The sequence below is a fragment of the Nomascus leucogenys genome, chromosome 5 (genome assembly GCF_006542625.1).
Source record: "Nomascus leucogenys isolate Asia chromosome 5, Asia_NLE_v1, whole genome shotgun sequence".
Classification (NCBI taxonomy): Eukaryota; Metazoa; Chordata; class Mammalia; order Primates; family Hylobatidae; genus Nomascus; species Nomascus leucogenys.
In genome coordinates this window covers 49,998,359-50,013,989 of record NC_044385.1, presented here as the reverse complement: position 1 = coordinate 50,013,989, position 15,631 = coordinate 49,998,359, and the positions used below count along the sequence as shown (strand labels likewise).

The 15,631-nt window shown below is 39.1% G+C and overlaps 1 protein-coding gene across 2 annotated transcripts in view; it reads right to left on the bottom strand.

Moving 5' to 3' along the window:
• Nucleotides 1-15,631, bottom strand: part of KCNH1 (potassium voltage-gated channel subfamily H member 1) — a 465,858-nt gene that overhangs the window by 148,018 nt on the left and 302,209 nt on the right. The window lies entirely within an intron of this gene.

Genomic DNA, 15,631 nt, shown 5'->3' with positions numbered 1-15,631 from the left:
AGCAAAACAAAATGCCTATCCTTTTGCTAACTAGCTTATCCTCCTAAGAAGGCATTCAATAGATATATTTGTTAACAAAGTAAACATCCCTGGGCTCTTTCCCTCCCTATGTACAGTGCTTTCCCTATGGTAAGTTCTAGTACCAACAATGTCTTGTTTATTACATTCCCAGCGCTATTTTTAGGGTTCTTTACAGATTGGTACCCTGTATTGCAGCCAGGCTGGCTGCCTTTTCATGTGCCCCCCTACAGAGTCTATTATCAACAGAGCAGCCAGTGACTCCTTAAAACCTAAGTCAAATCATGTCCCCTCGACTCCCCATGTCACTCAGAATGAAAGCCAAAGTCATGATCCAGAATTCCCTCTGACCTGTCCCCTGCTATCTCTCTAAGACCATCCTTCCACCCTGGCATCCTTGCTGTTGCCTAAAGACATCATCCTGCTTTTAGGGCCCTTGCACTGGCTGCTACCTGTACAGGAAGACTCTTCCCCCAAATAACTGTATTGCTAACTACATCTCTTTTAAGTCTTGGCTCAACTGAATTTTTTTAAAAGGCTTCTCAAAGAGGTGTAACATTATATTTCACTTTCAGCGCTCCCTCTGGCACTTGCAATTTCCTTTATCAAGCTCTATGATCCCCAACTCCCCATAGCACTTATTACCTTCTAATGAACCATAAAATTATTCAGTTTATTAATCAGTCACATAGGCCTTAGAATGTGGGAAGAATTGTTCTAAGCACTTTAGAAATAACTAATACAACTTTTATTATGTGTCTTATCTTCTCATTCCCTCCACTTGAGTATCTGTTCCACAAGAGAAAGTATCTTTGTTATATTCACTAATGTAAATCTGGTGCCTAGACTACTGCCTAGCACCTCAAGAGTGCTTAATAAATATTTATTAATAAATAAATGATTCCCCTACTAGTTCCTTTCACAGAAATATCCTTAAGTTTCCCTTAACCATCTCAAGCTTTGGTGTCTCTCTGTCTTTGCATGGGCCACTCCATCTCCCTGAAATGCCTTCCCCGTCCTCTGCCTACAAACTCTTACTCATCCGTTAACTTCGTTCGAGCATCATCTCCCATGAGAAGCTTCCTTTCACCATATGCAGGCATAGTCAAGAGCTCCTTCCTCAGTGAAGCCACATCAAACCAAGGATGCCTTCCTAAAGAAGTCCAGCTCTGGCAAATAAAAGCATCTGTGTTTGCCTTGCAGGGCCATTTCCCCTGAGGGTCAGTGTAAAGCTGACACCTGACCAGCAAGCACAGGGTGGGTTGGAAGATTTCAATAAGACACTTCCCTGGAGCATAATTTGCTCCATCAATCACACAGAATAAATCAGATTCTGTGTCAAATAAGGAGAAAGGAGAGGAAGAAGAAAAGAAACCAGCTGCTCCATCCAAAGGAGCAATTAAAAGATATTTGAAAATAAACAGCAAAGGCAAAAGAAAAATTTTAAGTAGACAATGACTTCTTATGGAGGGTATGAAAAATGACGAGGTCGATCCAAGACAACTGAGTCATTTGGACCATAATCTATCTCCAGTGACTCCAAAGAACTACAAATTTTTCTCTGTTCTCACCTCTTGGAGGGACACAATCCTAACGCATTTAATTTATGTCATTTTTCTCCTCTGGTACTCCCAGGAGGTTTGAGAGTGCCAGTTAAAAACTCTAAAAGATAATAAAACTGCCCCAGCTTGGCCAGAGTTGAGGTTCTTATACAGGGCAACACCATTAAGCTTCAATTAAGGAATGTATTTAGGTAACCAGCACTGGTTTTAGATTTCCAGAGATAATTATTTGAGTTTTCAGGCACACTGTCATTAAAAGCTGCTAAAGAGCTTTATAAATACCTACTGATTATGGTCCCTCAATTCTAAGTCTGACCAAGCATTTGAGAAAGCATGACTTTGTCATAAAGACACCTGCAGACACAGACTTCTCCAAACATATAGGCCAATTACTTGCTTTGTGGCTTATCCAAGGAAAATACTGTTGCCAACTTCTGATGCTTTATTCTGTTTAAGTTGAAGTTATCTTGGCTAACTCAAAACCTAAATAGGGGTTAAAATACAAAGCCTTTTAATTATCCTCATCAATCATCCATCCAAGTTTATATTCAGAAAATAAATTCCCATTTTTAGGTTTCCAGAAATAAATTCTTTTACTAGGCATAATTTCATTGAAAGCTTTTAATGAGTTTTGTAAATTACCATCCTTCCCAAGGAGGGTTCAAATCAGATTAAGATAGACTGAGAAAGAGAGCTGAGATTAGCCTCTGCCAGGTCACCAGCTACTTCCTATCGTCAAACAATGGAGGAAGTTGCAAATAGCTATGAATAGATGCCTCAGTAGGCCATCTGGGCCATGGCATAGCACTAGACATGGGGTAAGCACATGAGGTCTAATAGTTGCAGAAATCATCTCCTTCTGTAGGAAGAAATCATACTTCCTCCTGCAGCATTCCTAATAGGGTAACCAAGAGTAAATATTTCACCTCTTAGACAGCCTTCTAACTCTGCTTCCTCTGTTACTGACCAGCTCAGGTGTTGGAAACATTTCCCCTCTAGGTCTTCTCCACTGAACATAACTGCACCTTCTGGAGATACACAGGATGAGTCTGTTTTTTCTCTTCATGAAATTCTTCAAGTACTTAGAGTAATGCTGCCTAATAGAACTTTCTGTGATGATTGAAATGTACTGTATCTATGTGCTGTCCAGTATGGTAACCACTAGCAACACATGGCTCTTGAGTCCTTGAAATGTGCTGGTACAACTGAGGAACAATTTTTTTTTTATTTAACTTTAATTAATTTCCATTTAAATAGTTATGTGTGGTTAGTGGCTATTATATTGAACAGTTCAGATTTAGGGACATTTCTCATGACCTGTTTGCCAAAAATCTTCCCTTTTTCAGATAAACAGCCCTTGCTTTTAAATAGTTTCTCAAAAAAAAAGAAAGTCTTCTAGAATCTTCTCAATGCAATCAGTTCCTCTCTGAATATATCCCAATTTGCCAAATTCCTATAATGTACTAAAACAGAGAACTCCTAGTAAGGTCTGACCTAAAAGGTTATACTCTCTTATCTGAGCCTGCTTAGATGTTTGAGAGTCCTCTCCTTAGACCTAACCTAGCCAGTAAGTGGCATATACTGGGCACTCAAGGAATATTTGAAGCTTATGTTAATATTGCAGATATTCTGGTATAACTTGATAAGCCTATTTTCCCAATTCTCCAGAGTCTTTTCAGATCTATTTTTTAAAATTGCTCTGTTCTGATTTGTTTTGTTGGCTTTGAGGATTTATGCCTCTCCAGAACATCAGTTATTCCTACATTAACACTGTTAAATTCATTTTTAAAACTAAGCACAAATACTTTAAAAGATAACCAGGATTATTTGGTGTCCATCAGGGAACAGATAACAAAAGGTAACCTCAAAAAAAAGTCAATGTTCTCTGCAGGAGAATAAAACTTCTAGGTAAACACCTTCTTTTAGAGATCACAAATGACATCAATCAAAGTCAGAGAAAGTTAAATTCTTTATACTTAACAGAGCAGGACCTGTTTTTTTCACTCACTAGAAGTGTACTAGAAGCCACCTCACAGAGGGTTGCAGATAGTCTATGCACTGAAATGTCTTATATATTATACAATTAATCCAATATCAGCAAATTACAATGGCTGTACTCATCTAGATAAGTCATTAAACAGGTGTTGCATTTCTCAAATACATACATATATATATATATATAAAAATTGAATTTGAGGAAGTTAAATAACGTTAGAGATGCTTTATCACTATTGCTGATTGTTCTTCAAAGAGCCAGCAGATCCCTAAACATTTAGCTTTAAGTTTTTCTTCTCCTCACACCAGATCATTAATAATCTGTAAACAGTCCCTGGGAAGAACTAAGAGAAGGCTATTTTCAGGAATTTGAGTAAATACACTTACGTATAAAGATGTTTTGCAAAGTGAATAATCACTACTAACAGATCTGAGAATTACTAAATATGATATATTTATAAATCAGGTTTCTTAAAGTAGGGCACACAACCTGAGAATTATTCTAATGCTAAGAATTCATTACAAAGCCACTGCTATAGACTAAAAGTCTGTGTCCCTTGAAAATTCACACATTGAAATCCTAATCCCCATTGTGATGGTATTAAGAGGTAGGGTCTTTGGTAGGTGATTAGGCCATGAGTGCAGAGCCCTTACCAATGGAAGTAGTGCCCTTTTAACAGAGACCCCAGAGAGTTCCCTTGTCCCTTTTGCCATGTGAGGACACAGAAAAAAAGATGGTGTCTATGAGCCAGGAAGTAGGCCTTCACCAAATGCTGATTCTGATGGTGCCTAGATCTTGGGCTCCCTAGCTTCCAGAGCTGTGAGAAATAAATTTCTATTGTTTGTTATAGTAAACTATAGCTAAGATAGCTACCTTGTATGGCTGACAGAGACACCCTCCCTGCCCCCCACTTCGTTGAGCTTCTGTATGTGAGTCATAAAGCCTTCTGAAGATAGGAGAGAACTGGACTGATGATCTTCAGTTGAGTGCCTAAAAACTCATAGAATGCCTTTTGTTCCTTCTAATAAGTAATTCTTTACCAAACTTAATGTATGCAAATCCTTTCTGTGTATGTTCAATAAAAATAAATGGCTACATGCTCACATGTAGGCACAAACAAAGTAAGGTCTCTTTGATCTCACTAAGCTTCTTATTCATCTTGAAAAATCTTTAGCCACAGAGTTCAGTCTCTTATTTTGTGAGAACAAGTATTAATTTTAACACAAAAAGTATAAAGGCCATTAAATATATTCATATGTGCCAGAACTCCTTGAGCTCTAATTAAATTTTAACCAGAACACAAACCTACATGGATTCAACGGAAACATTATCTTCTTAACACTTATCCTTTCAAAGAAATATTTTATCTAAATTATGATTATTTCTGATTTAGAATCTTTGCAAGCCTCTACCGCTAGGTGCAAGAATGTCTTCCAGGCAGTCCTAGAGAATGTTATACCAGAATGTGGGAGAGAGGGAGGGAGGCAGAAGAGGAAGCCCAGAGTGGTGGAGTAATTTAGACCATAGCAACTGAACCACTGAGTGCCTGTGAAAACCTACATGTAATATAGTTAGACACTTCAGAGAAATTGGATGAAAGTGAAGAGTTAAGGGGAAATACTGATGATCTTAATTGGTTCATTACTCCTAATTTATTTAGAGGTAGGGATAGGATGGAGAAGAGGACAACTGAACAGGGCTTCAGTTCCCAACTGGTTTCTGGCCTCAATGAGAACAACTCCTTAAAAAATTTGATTTCTAGGCCTGGCATGGTGGCTCAAGCCTGTAATCTCAGGACTTTGGGAGACCAAAGTAGGCAGATCACCTGAGATCAGGTGTTTGAGACCAGCATGGCCAACATGGTGAAACTCCATCTCTACTAAAAATACAAAAATTTAGGTGGGTGTGGTGGTGCACCCCTGTAGTCCCAGCTACTAGGGAGGCTGAGGCAGGAGAATCACTTGAACCTGGGAGGCGGAGGTTGCAGTGAGCCAAGATTGCACCACTGCACTCCAGCCTGGGCAGCAGAGCGAGTCTCCGTCTCAAAAAAGAAAAAAAAAAAAGATTTCTATATTGGGCTTCATGTAACCTTTTGTTTAATAAGATAAATACATTTTGAAAGCCTCTGAGCTAAATGGCCATCCCCCACAGAATTTATAAGGAAGAGAGCAGGGTTTCAATGACAGTGAAGACGGTAGCTTTGTACTTAGGCATATAGGTAATAGAACTGGAAAGTGCTATTCCTACCTCCAATTATTTGTGCTGAAATCTAATTTAAGAGATTGCACAGAAGTTGTATAACATTATTGAAAGTAATCATTAAGCCTGCCAGGAAATTACCTTAAGTCTCAGAAGAATGCTGATGTACTTTGGCAGAGTCCAAGTGGAGTCATACAAACTTCTCATCTGTTAATGCCCCTCAATTTACTATAGAGCAAAATGATTCTCCTCCCTCATCTTCCCTATCCACTTTCTAGCACTTTCCAAAAAAAGAGGTCTAGAATACAGCCATGCTAAACAGAGACTATCCCCATCAGGAACATGAAAACCATGTATAAGTCACAGCACTTCTGCAGTGAATACCAAGATAAAAAATACATGGCATCTCTCCTCATGGAGCTGGGGTCTCATAGGAGAGAGAGGTACATGAATTGTATAGAAAGACAAAGAAAAGCAAATACTATAAAGATGAGGGAGCAAATGTTCAGCGGTGGCATGGATGGTAGGCAGAGGTACTGGCCGCTGAACCAATAAATAAATAAATTACGCGTATCCTGGAGAAGCAGGAAAAGCTGGAACCACTGCTTCAGATCAGGACCCTCATTTCTTTTCTAGACAATTCTAACACCCTCTAAATGTGTCTCTCTGCTTACTTCATCTATTCTAGCCCATTACTCTACATCTCCTTAAAATCCTTCAATGGCTCCCAACCAAATGCAGAAGTCAGCACTGCTTACCATGACTTACGATGTTCTTCATGATCTGAATCTTGCCCACCACTCTGGCTTCATTTCTAAAGAATATGGGGCCTTCCTCAAAGGCTCCATGCTCTCAAATATATCTGGGCCTTTGCACAAGGTGTTTCTTCTGTCCAGAACATCTTCCTATTCTCAGTCTGCAGTCTGGCTAACTCCCTTCATTCCTGGAGACTCAGCTCCTCTAAAAAGCTTTTCTGGACAGCATCTGGGCTAGGCTAGCCACCCTTCCCCTGCGTTCCCAGAGCTCCCTGTGCTTAGCTCTACTGTAGTATTTGGCACTCTGCTTGCATCTGTCACGATATTTTTATCTGTATTAACTCCCCAAAATCAGATTGTGAATTCCTTAAGGGCAGAACGTTCATTATCTTTGTTATCATCAACAATTAATGCAGTATCTGGCACATAATAGGGACTCAGCAAATGATTTCAGTAAAATAGCGACCTGATGATCCATGACAAAGAGAGAAAATCAATAAAAGTAAAGGGGAAAAATGTTAAAACTTTTTCTGTCATTTCTGGCTGGGAAATTAGAATCAAGTCACTTCATTACTCTGAAATGCAGGATTCTTACATGACAACAATGATTAACAGACCACACAAAGTAGTAGGAAGTACAAGAACCATGGAATTGGCCATCCCTAGAACTGAATCCTTCATCTAGGCAATTATAGGCTATATGATTTAGGGAAAGTCACTTAGCACCTGGATGCCTCAGTGTCCACATGAAAATGGGAATAATAACAGTACCTATCTGATAGAGTTATTTAGAGGGTTAAATGAACTATTGCCTTGAAAGCATTTAGAAACGTGCCACATTGCAACTAATAAATGCTAGGTATTGTTGTTATTTTATGGAAATGCTTTGTACAATTTATAAATTCAATGCTATTCCTGTTCAACTACCACTGAAATTCTTCACAAAATTAGAAACAACTATTTTAAAATTCACATGGGATCAAAAAAGAGCCCTAATAGCCAAGAAAATCCAAAGCAAAAAGAACAAAGCCGGAAACATAACAGTACCTAATTTCAAACTATACTATAGAGCTACAGTAACCAAAACAGCTTGGTAGAGGTACAAGAACAGACACATAGACCAGTAGAATAGAACAGAGAACCCAGAAATAGGACCTCACAGCTACAACCATCTGATCTCGGACAAACCTGACAAAAAACAAGCAATGGGGAAAGGATTCCCTATTTAATAAATGGTGCTGGGAGAACTGGCTAGGCATATGCAGAAAATTAAAACTGGACCCTTTCGTTATACCTTATATAAAAATCAACTAAAGATGGATTAAAAACTTAAATATAAAACCCCAATCTATAAAAAGCCTAGAAGAAAACCTAGGCAATACCATTCAGGACATAGGCATGGGCAAAGATTTCATGACAAAGATACCAAAAGCAACTGCAACAAAAGCAAAAGTTGACAAATGGGGTCTAATTAAACTAAAGAGCTTCTGCACAGCAAAAGAAACTATCAACAGACTAAACAGACAACCCACAGAATGGGAGAGCATTTTTGCAATATATCTATCTGATAAAGGTCTAATATCCAGCATCTATAAAAAACAAACAAATTTACAAGAGAAAAACAACCCCATTAAAAAGTGGGCAAAGGACATGAACAGACTCTTCTCAAAAGAAGACATTCATGTGGCCAAAAAATGCATGAAAAAAGCTCAACATCACTGATCATTAGAGAAATGCAAATCAAAACCACAATGAGATACCATCTCACACCAGTCAGCATGGCCATTAAAAAGTCAAACAACAACAGACGCTGGCAGGGTTGCAGAGAAAAAGGAACGCTTTTACATTGCTGGTGGGAGTGTAAATTAGTTCAACCACTGTGGAAGACAGTGTGGCAATTCCTCAAAGACCTAGAGGCAGAAATACCATTTGATCCAGTAATTCCATTACTAAGTGTATATCCAAAGGAATATAAGTCATTCTATTATAAAGTCACATGTACGCATATGTTCACTGCAGCAGCATTCACAATAGCAAAGACATGGAATCAACCTGAATGTCCATCAGTGACAGACTGGATAAAGAAAATGCGGTACATATACACCATGGAATACTATGCAGCCATTAAAAGGAATGAGATTGTGTCCTTTGCAGGGACATGGATGGAGCTGGAAGTCATTATCCTTAGCAAACTAAAACAGAAACAGAAAACCAAATACCACATGTTATCACTTATAAGTGGGAATGAAATGATGAGAACACATGGACACATGCTGGGGAACAACAAATACTAGGGCCTGTTGGAGGGTGAGGGGTGGGAAGAGGGAGAGAATCAGGAAGACTAGCTAATGGATGCTGGGCTTAATACCTGGGTGATGGGATGATCTGTGCAGTAAACCACCACGGCACACATGTAACTGTGTAACAGACCCACACATCCTACACGTGTACCCCTGAACTTGAAAGTTGGAAATTATTTAAAAAAAGAAAATGCTGTGTAAATTGCCATATAAATGTCTATTTTCTTAAAAATAAAATAGCCTTTTTGAAATTATAGTAAGGAAAGTTCCCTGAGGGCTATTGGACAGAAGAACTTTATATCAAATGTGACTGTAGTTTTTAAAGTGATACTCTACTCAATTTCATTTACAAGTATTCTGTGTATCTTTTAAAACTCAAAAGATAGACTTTTAAAGAAAAAACAGTTTGTATTCATAGTGGGAAAATTTGCCTTAGCATTCTTAAGTTGGATTCTATCTTCTATAGGACAAATGAAGAATCACCTGACTGCCTGTCTAAAGGGAGATCCATCTGAACAAAGGAATGGCCCAGGACCAATAAGCAAGTTACCCAGTGCTGAGTGAGAGTGAGAGACAGAGACAGACAGACAGACAGACAGACAGAGACAGACAGAGAGAGACAGTCCTGATGTTTTCTGAAATGTTTCTCTAGGAAGTCAGGAAACAACAGGTGCTGGAGAGGATGTGGAGAAATAGGAACAATTTTATACTGTTGGTGGGACTGTAAACTAGTTCAACCATCGTGGAAGTCAGTGTGGCAATTCCTCAGGGATCTAGAACTAGAAATACCATTTGACCCAGCCATCCCATTACTGGGTATATACCCAAAGGACTATAAATCATGCTGCTATAAAGACACATGCACACGTATGTTTATTGCAGCACTATTCACAATAGCAAAGACTTGGAACCAACCCAAATGTCCAACAACGATAGACTGGATTAAGAAAATGTGGCACATATACACAATGGAATACTATGCAGCCATAAAAAATGATGAGTTCATGTCCTTTGTAGGGACATGGATGAAACTGGAAATCATCATTCTCAGTAAACTATCGTAAGGACAAAAAACCAAACACCACATGTTCTCACTCCTGGGTGGGAATTGAACAATGAGAACACATGGACACAGGAAGGGGAACATCACACTCTGGGGACTGTTGTGGGGTGGTGGGCGGTGGGGGCGGGAAGGTGGAGGGACAGCATTAGGAGATACACCTAATGCTAAATGATGAGTTAATGGGTGCAGCACACCAACATGGCACATGGATACATATGTAACAAACCTGCACGTTGTGCACATGTACCCTAAAACTTAAAGTACAATAATAAAAAAAAAGAAATGTTTCTCCAGGAAATACCTGATCATATATTTATTTTTCTCAGTCTATGACAACAGAGGTCAAAGAAAAAATGTCTCTCAACCACAGCATTAACTGCATTAGGGCATTTTTCTTTTGGTAAAGGCAATGTACACACCTCAGATAATAACTCTGGAGCTGTTTTGTCTGTTGCTGTTGTTGTTGCCTTTTGGGTGTTTTTGTTTTTTTAACATGCTAGATCTAAAACAAAACAAAACAAAAAAAAAAAAACCAAAAAAAAACAAAACCAGCAGTTGTTCTCCTGAATGCCTTCAGTCTTTGAGGTGGTTAAATGAAGGGCCAAGAAAAGAAAATATATCATGAGGCAAAAGAAAGAAAAAAAACAAGGAAAGAAACCGTGAGGAACAGCTGACTGGGGCTGCTTCGCAACAGTTATTTGCATACATGCCTGCGGCAGGCAGGAGGGGGGCATTTTTGTGAAGGGAACCTATGTGAACAGTGTCAAGCCTCTCCCCTGGATCCCATCAGGAGAGGGCAAAATGGAAATAATAACATCCCACCAGGTGGACCTGGAATTAAATACTTGGAGGAACGCACTTCGAGCATTTTGCAAAGCGGGGTTGCAAAAGCAAGCTTGGAGTCTTCTCTAGAGATGTTGAAGGGAAGCTAAATTTGTTTTCAAGGGATAGCCTGCATTAGTAGTTTTCAGCTTTCTGTGGAAGTTATCATTTCAGACTCAAAAAGGCCCCTCAAGTCACCCAAGCTACCATTGCTTCCCTGCTACCGTTAAAATAACGAAACTCAAACAAATCATAAGCTCACCAAAACTATCAGGAGGAATGATGGTGTAGTTTACACTGTTGGTGATCAGACTTCACTAACAAGGTCAAACTTGTGGATCTGAATCTTGTATGGACCTGTTGCTTTTCTCCTCACAGACAGACACCAGGCCAGCTGTCCCACAAATGTGGGCCAGTAGACAGGACAGAGATGGGGCAAAACAGAGCAGTAGCCTCTGCAAAAACCTGTTCCTCCTATTTAAAAAAGCAACTCAAAACCTGGACCCCAAAAATGGTCAGTCAGTAATGGACAACACATGAAGCTGCTTCCTGTTAAATACCCTTTAACTATTTAAGGGAATCACTAGTTTATGCCTCTTCCTCTTCCAAAGCAGATACTCTCATCTCAGTTCCATGCTTTGTCATTTACACCTGTCTTCTTCTAAAAGGAAGCCGTGGTGGTTCGATATCCTATTAATACCATAAAAGGCCAGGCTTCAAGGCCGCCTGTAAGATCCAGTGGACTATAAGCTATCAACTAGTTCCTTCTAGCCTTGAGTTTCTGGGATCCTCTACATTTTCAAGAAAACCATCAGAGAATGGGAAGTTTATTTTACTCCCTGCACAGCAAATGCTGAATTTTAGCATATGATTCAGGCTGGGAAAAATAATTAATTGTGAAATAACTTCTACTCCTATATAGCTAGATTAAATGTAGATATTCCTAAAACTACTTAAGAAATTGACATGTTTCTCTCAGCCACCCACGGTGATAACTTTATAGGACTTGGGACATGGGAAAAAGTAACAGGCCCATGCAGATCCAAAATCTTGAATCTATATGGGAATAATCACTGCTATTATTATACCCCAAGGCTTCTATAATCTCTTATTTTAACGTGGGGAAAACTGTTCACTAGTAGGTTTTTCCCCTGTGTATATATATATAGGATCTGTCTCCTTTTCTAAGGACCAATGAAACCTAATAAATTATGATCCTAATGAATTGTTAATACTACTGGACTAAAGCAGTAGGGGACCAGGGACAGAGACTTGGTGTTGTCTTTCAATCCCATGCACACTCTGGAGGGGATTAAGAAACACATATGGGATGACACAGTGTGAGAGAATCCTGAAAACTTCTGACAAGCAGGTTTTTAAGTGGCTATAACATGGGCGCCTTCTTCAACAAAATTTCCCCAAATGAATACCCATTGAGTGCTCTCATTCCACTTACTATAGGCTCTGGTGATAAACACTGACCCAACAGGCACCTATTCAGTAAATCTGACGTACTTGCATATTTGGCTTTGTCCCCACCAGCTCTGGATTTTCCATTTGCTCTGTTAGCCAAAAATAGCACCAGGGCACAAGAACATGTTGCTTACCTCCCCTACCATGATCGTGGAAGCTCACCGACAATCACATAAGGTCTTAGTTATTTTAATAAGACATGAAATTATTCCTTTGAAATAAGAATACTCTGCAGCATAGAGTAATAAACCCCAAAATATAACAAGTGTTATCTTAAAAAATCAAACTCTTTATTTAGAGACACGAAGAGGGTTTTTCTAGGTTGGCAGATAAATAGGGAACACAGATGGTGAGAGACTGTGCTAACAAATGGACTAGACAAAAAAAAAAACATTATATGCTAGTCAAAGGTACAATGATTTAATAACCTGGGGATGTTAGGGGAATTTAAACTCAACTGACATCTACTGAGTGGTTACTAAGTGTGGGGCACAGGGTTGGATCCTTTAATCATGGCATAGCATTTATTACTCATACCCCTGTGTGGTGTTACTATTTTCAGATTTCAGGTGATAAAACAGCTGAGTTTTAAGGAAAGCAGGCTGAAAATCCCCTCAGTGGTGATGAGGTTGGCAACCCTAATAGATCCATATTCTAGATCATTAGTGCAAGAGCGGTCTCTAGCATCTTACCCACATGCAGTCCTTTTTACCACTGGCATTACTGGCCTTCTATAACAAGCCCTATAGCTAAAGTTGTTTTTTTTCTTCAGTGACGGAAGTTAATTTACACTGAGCAACCAGTACCATCTTCTCTGTCCCATCTTGTGAATAACAGCATACATCTGTGAGATAGTTGGCCGCAGGAACTCTAAGGAGGCTTTGTTTCCCATCTTGGAGATGGATGCCCCACCACCCACATTTCCTCATTCATTACATGTGTTAACAAGACAATAAGCCAAAGTTACAGAGAAAGTAGTCTTTCCTCTAAAATGTCCTCGGTGAAAGAAATAAGGAATGTGCCTGCAAATCATTCAAAGTCATCTAATTCGGATCCATTACAAGACCTGCGGAAGGTAGAGAAAGCTCTCTTAGTGGAAGCAGGAAAAAGGAATGATATTGCATTGGATCAACTAGTGCATAGCTCTGCTGCTTAGGTTGAGTTAATGTGCTTCCAAGAAATATGGGAGCGGCATTTCTAGACCACTGGACCATTCTGATAAACCATTAATGATACTAACAGTGATTGGTGCTCTATATGCTGAGCAATCACCCAGAAAATAGCCCCCCTGGAATATCCTATTGTATAATTTATTAAGAAGCTAACCACTAATATGCTTAGCTCTTCAGAAGGTGGAAGAAGCAGGCTATTTGACAAACGTTTGCACTCTCCCATTCTGGCTGAATGCTGATCTTTCTATGCTGTAACTCTACTCTGGTATCGGTTATCACTAGGGTTTTGGGTTGGAATGCTTTTCTCTTTGAAATCAAATCTCTCAACACCTGACATACTAGGGCTAAACTGCCCTAAGTGGACACTGAGGCAGGGAGGTCAAGGCTAATTAAAAACAACCAAATGGCACACAGTATTTACCAGAGGTCACAGGATCATGTCCTTTCAATGCATGTTTGTGTAGAAAGGAGCACAGCATTAATATTCACATTTACTGTCAGAGGTTGAGGGCAACTGTTTGTTATTTGTAATAACATTTTGTTTTAGAAACACAGCTACCAGTGTCATCTAGTTCATCTCCCCTTAGAGCACAGACAGACCAAGAAGATGACTTGTCTTTATCTCTACCTTACATACAACTCTGCTTCAGAAACAGTCAGCTGCCTCGTCCAGGTGAATAGCAATTGACTCTGAGTAAGAAGGGCTTAGGAGTTGGTATGGCTTACTGTCAATATATCAACTAATAGTTTTTTTCCCAAAGATGCTGATTTACTGATGAGACCACAAAGAAGGACTACTGTCATGGCCCATGTTTATCAATACCCTCCAGCAGCAACTGGTGCCCTTAGGGATTTCCAGCAAGCCAAGTTACAATTCCTTTTTTGGTTTAGCTGAATTTTTGGTAAAAACAACCTGCTGGGGCAAGGGAAAAAACATCTTGGTGATAAATAAGATACTGTATGTAAAAGTTTCTAACACTATGCCTGGCATAAAACTGGCATTCAAATAGGTTTCTTCCGGCTGGGTGCAGTGGCTCATGCCTGTAATCCCAGCATTTTGGGAGGCCAAGGCAGGTGGATCACGAGGTCAAGAGATCAGATTTTTTTTTTTTTTTTTTTTTTTTTTTTTTTTTTTTTTTTTTTTTTTTTTTTTTTTTTTTTTTTTTTTTTTTTTTTTTTTTTTTTTTTTTTTTTTTTTTTTTTTTTTTTTTTTTTTTTTTTTTTTTTTTTTTTTTTTTTTGTGGTACAGTCCATGCGTTTGGTACGAGCCGAGTATAGTTTAAAGTCAGGTAGCGTGATGCCTCCAGCTTTGTTCTTTTGGCTTAGGATTGACTTGGCGATGCGGGCTCTTTTTTGGTTCCATATGAACTTTAAAGTAGTTTTTTCCAATTCTGTGAAGAAAGTCATTGGTAGCTTGACGGGGATGGCATTGAATCTATAAATTACCTTGGGCAGTATGGCCATTTTCACGATATTGATTCTTCCAACCCATGAGCATGGAATGTTCTTCCATTTGTTTGTATCCTCTTTTATTTCATTGAGCAGTGGTTTGTAGTTCTCCTTGAAGAGGTCCTTCACATCCCTTGTAAGTTGGATTCCTAGGTATTTTATTCTCTTTGAAGCAATTGTGAATGGGAGTTCACTCATGATTTGGCTCTCTGTTTGTCTGTTATTGGTGTACAAGAATGCTTGTGATTTTTGTACATTAATTTTGTATCCTGAGACTTCGCTGAAGTTGCTAATCAGCTTAAGGAGATTTTGGGCTGAGACAATGGGGTTTTCTAGATATACAATCATGTCATCTGCAAACAGGGACAATTTGACTTCCTCTTTTCCTAATTGAATACCTTTTATTTCCTTCTCCTGCCTGATTGCTCTGGCCAGAACTTCCAGCACTATGTTGAACAGGAGCGGGATCTCATTAAACTAAAGAGCTTCTGCACAGCAAAAGAAACTATCATCAGAATGAACAGGCAACCTACAGAATGGGAGAAAATTTTTGCAACCTACTCATCTGACAAAGGGCTAATATCCAGAATCTATAACGAACTCAAACAAATTTTCAAGAAAAAAACAAACAACCCCATCAAAAAGTGGGCAGAGGACATGAACAGACACTTCTCAAAAGAAGACATTTATGCAGCCAGAAAACACATGAAGAAATGCTCATCATCACTGGCCATCAGAGAAATGCAAATCAAAACCACAGTGAGATACCATCTCACACCAGTTAGAATGGCCATCATTAAAAAATCAGGAAACAACAGGTGC